Here is a 3,749-nt window from a genome sequence, read left to right as displayed (position 1 = left end):
ATTTTGCCTAAATCAGTAAGCAGTTCTTAACTTTGTTGAGGTATGTATGTATGTATATGTATATATGTATGTATATATATATATATATATATATATATATATATATACTGTGGTTTATCTGGGAAAGTGTTTCCTATGCATTTGAAAGGAATATATATTCTGCTGTTACGTAGTGGAGTGTTCTAAAATGGCCAATAAGTCATTGGCTAATCAGGATGATGCCCTAACCAACTTAACTACATGGCCAGAGTTTTTTATTTGTTGATGTAGATCCCAGTTTCTCTCTGGTATCATATTTCTTTAAGCCATGTTATGATACAAATTAGCTGGCAGTAAATTCTCTAAGTTTTTCTTTCTCTGATTAAGTCTTTATTTATGTTTTATTTTGAAATGTGATTTCAGAATATAGGATATCTAGTTAGCAGTCTTTTTTTTTTAACCCTGCAGCACTTTTAACAATGTTATTTGCTGGCCATTTGGTTTGCCTCTTTTTGAATTGCCTGATCAAGTCTTTTATTCATATTTTTACAACCCATATTTTGTGCATATCTCTATGACTGGTACAGAATACAAAGATTAGATACAGACTATATATATATATATATATATATATATATATATATCAACTGACTTAGGGTCTTTCAGTGTAGTGGAGGCTGGGTGCATTCTCAGCAAACTTGAGTGTAGTGTTATAGATGACTTTATTTTAATTCCTATCTTTATCCTTTCTATTTTTCTAAATGTTTTATAACCAATATATTTACAGAGATATACATATATGTATATTTAAAACTTTAATCAGTAAAAAGGTTTGAAAACTAAGAGTTAAGACTTGTCACAACTTAAACGTTGTTTGCAGATATGTATTGATATATACGTATAATTTTGATCTATGAATTGACCCAATCAGCAACAGGGTAAAACCAGGGATTTAGAACTTTTAAAATGGAAAGAGGAAAAATCTATGCATTCATTACTCTTTCTATAGTGTTTATGTCATATGAACAAATAAATGAATGAGTGAATAAATGGCCCAGAAACCCCCTTTTATGATTAATAAATAATCTCTATACTAACTACCCATAATTTTTATTTTTGATATACTGCTAAATCATTAGCCTCAAAACTGTGTTGGATTAATTATAAAGGTTAAAACATATGGTTCTCTAAGTTTGAGGGTATTATCTAAAATGATAGTTGTCTTCTTGGAAATAAATAATAGTCCTAGTGAGTTTTCCAAATGTTATATTAAGCTGTGTTACACTTTAATAGACAAGAGTTTGATTTATGAGTTCTATCTGATAGCTTATCATTTTTATTGCATCTCACAATTTCCCTATGAAAGGTGCATTTTTGTTTTTTTTTTGGGATAGAATTTACTAGAATTTGTGTTAGGTGTTATGTAGAATTTGAAAACAGTAAATTTTATCATTTTACAAAATATAAAACTCCTTTAGAACATTATTAAGGACAGGATTATATCTTTATGTAGAATATAATATGAATATTATACATTTTTAAGCAAATAGTTGATATATAATAGGCAATATGTTCTTCCCAAAGTCAATTAAAAAACCACTTAGTTTTTATATTAGGATATAAAAGGTCATGAGAAAAGTGGTTGGATTTATTGCTTATGAGTTATCTAAATGGAACACATATACCAGGTATACCATCCCACCAAAACAATTTCATCTGATTGAGTCACTGTTAGCACAGCTTAAAATACAACTCACTAAACCCACTGACTGTAGACATTATCCTATGCAAATGTAAGGCTAACAGTAACTAATGCTCTTCAGAAGCATAGTAGCCTTTGCAAATTATTTGGAATTGATTTGTTTTGAGAAAACAAAAATTAGTCTGTTAAACGAAGCTTACAAAAAGAGGATTTCAAAGAGGTAGGAGACCACCTCACCAGGATAGCTCTAACACCACACAGTTATATGAGTCAGGAGAAGCACTGTCCTTCAAAAGTGATTTTATTCCTTCCGGTTGCTTGAGCTTTGTGCCTCCCGATGTGATTGGGAGATCTGGCAAAGGAGAAACATATTTAGAACCTTACTCATTAGAATCCTGAACTCATCTGTCAGCAGGATTGACAAGGTCTTAGACAAAGCATTTGGCCTGCTGCACAACCTGTACTGATGTTTTCCTGTGGCTGTAATGCAGCACACCTGACAGATGTTTGAGTCATTTAGCACAGCAGGAGGTACTCATAAACACCCAGACTGGCATTCAACATGGTGGGAATTATTTTTCTTTTGTCTGCCTGAAGTTGCATGGCCCATAATCAACAAAGGATTTAGGCATAACCAGTGAAAACAGGGTGCGCTATCATTTATATGCAGCATTTATCTTGCCTATAAAGCTTACAGAAGCCAAGATACTTTTTGGCAGAGGTGAAACACATTCCCATGTTTTCCTTTTCATAATCAGAACTTCTTTAGAAAAGAAAAGCATCAAGGGTATTATTGGCTCATGAAGTAAAGATAATAAATAGGTGATAACCTGGTTATTTTCTTGATGGTTCTTTAAAGATGTAAATCCATGTTAATTTTTAAATTCATGGATGGAGTAGAAAAACTGCAGTGGCACAGTTTAGGAATTTCCAGTAACAATGTGTCTGAATCAGGAAAAGAAAGGCAGAAATAAATGTACGCTATCTGTAATTTTAAAAATTGTACGATAGAGATCGATGCTATTGATTTAAATGTCATGCTTGCATACAATAAAGCTCGGCAATTTTAAATTTGGCTTTATTAGAGTTTCCTTTTTAGTTCAAGTTTCTCATTTAGTAAATAGCAATTGGAAGAAATGCTCATTGATGAAGTTTATGTAGGTCCTTTGGGGGCAGTAACAGGCAGGGGACCACGATACTTTCAAAATAGCATTTTAGTGCATTTACAAATTATCACATAAAATCATCTTGCAGTCTACAACTATATAGGGACTTTAAAAATAGGAAAATTAACAATACCTTAAAGGAACTAATAAATACCACAATTGAACCATGGTGACCCATTGCTACATATAACATTTACATTAGAAGATCTTTGGTTTTTTGTAAGCATAAATTTGTTGGAAAAATTCCACTTTGTTTTACATAGGTCATAGCTTTTTTCTTTCTTTCTTTTCTTCAGTTTGCTTTAGGGTTCTATGACTTGCTGGATGCAACTTCATGTGTAGATGCAAAATTCATTAAATTTTAGGAAATAACGATAGTTTAACAATTGTATGTCAAGATAAGTCATAGAAGTTAATGAGAACATTCTTTAAGTCTATGCCCAAACCCAAGGGATAGTTGGAATATAAAGAACACACACACAGTCTGGCCAGTGTGGCTCAGTGGTTGAGCATCAACCTATGAACCAGAAGGTTGAGGTTTGATTCCTGGTCAGGGTTCATGCTTGGGTTGTGGGCTCAATCCCCAGTGTGGGGCGTGCAGGAGATAGCCAATCAGTGATTCTCTCTCCTCATTGATGTCTCTCTCTCTCCCTCTCCCTTCCTCTCTGAAATCAATAAAAAAATTAAACAACAAAACAACACACACACACACACATACACATACATACACAAATTTCAGAAAGGTTGAAATTTAGTCAAATAATTTATCTTTCCAATGTCTTACTTATTCCTGTTGCTAGCCAGAGCGTGCTAACTGCTTTCCTAATACTCACTCTAATTCCTCTATGTTCAGGCTGATGACCTGTCTTCACATCTGGTTTTTGGTCTGTTGATGGTGATTG

Source organism: Myotis yumanensis, unplaced genomic scaffold (assembly GCF_028538775.1).
Source record: "Myotis yumanensis isolate MYYU_CA2020_CCGP unplaced genomic scaffold, mMyoYum1.0.hap1 SCAF_1, whole genome shotgun sequence".
Taxonomy (NCBI): domain Eukaryota; kingdom Metazoa; phylum Chordata; class Mammalia; order Chiroptera; family Vespertilionidae; genus Myotis; species Myotis yumanensis.
Note: the sequence above shows the minus strand (reverse complement) of the source record.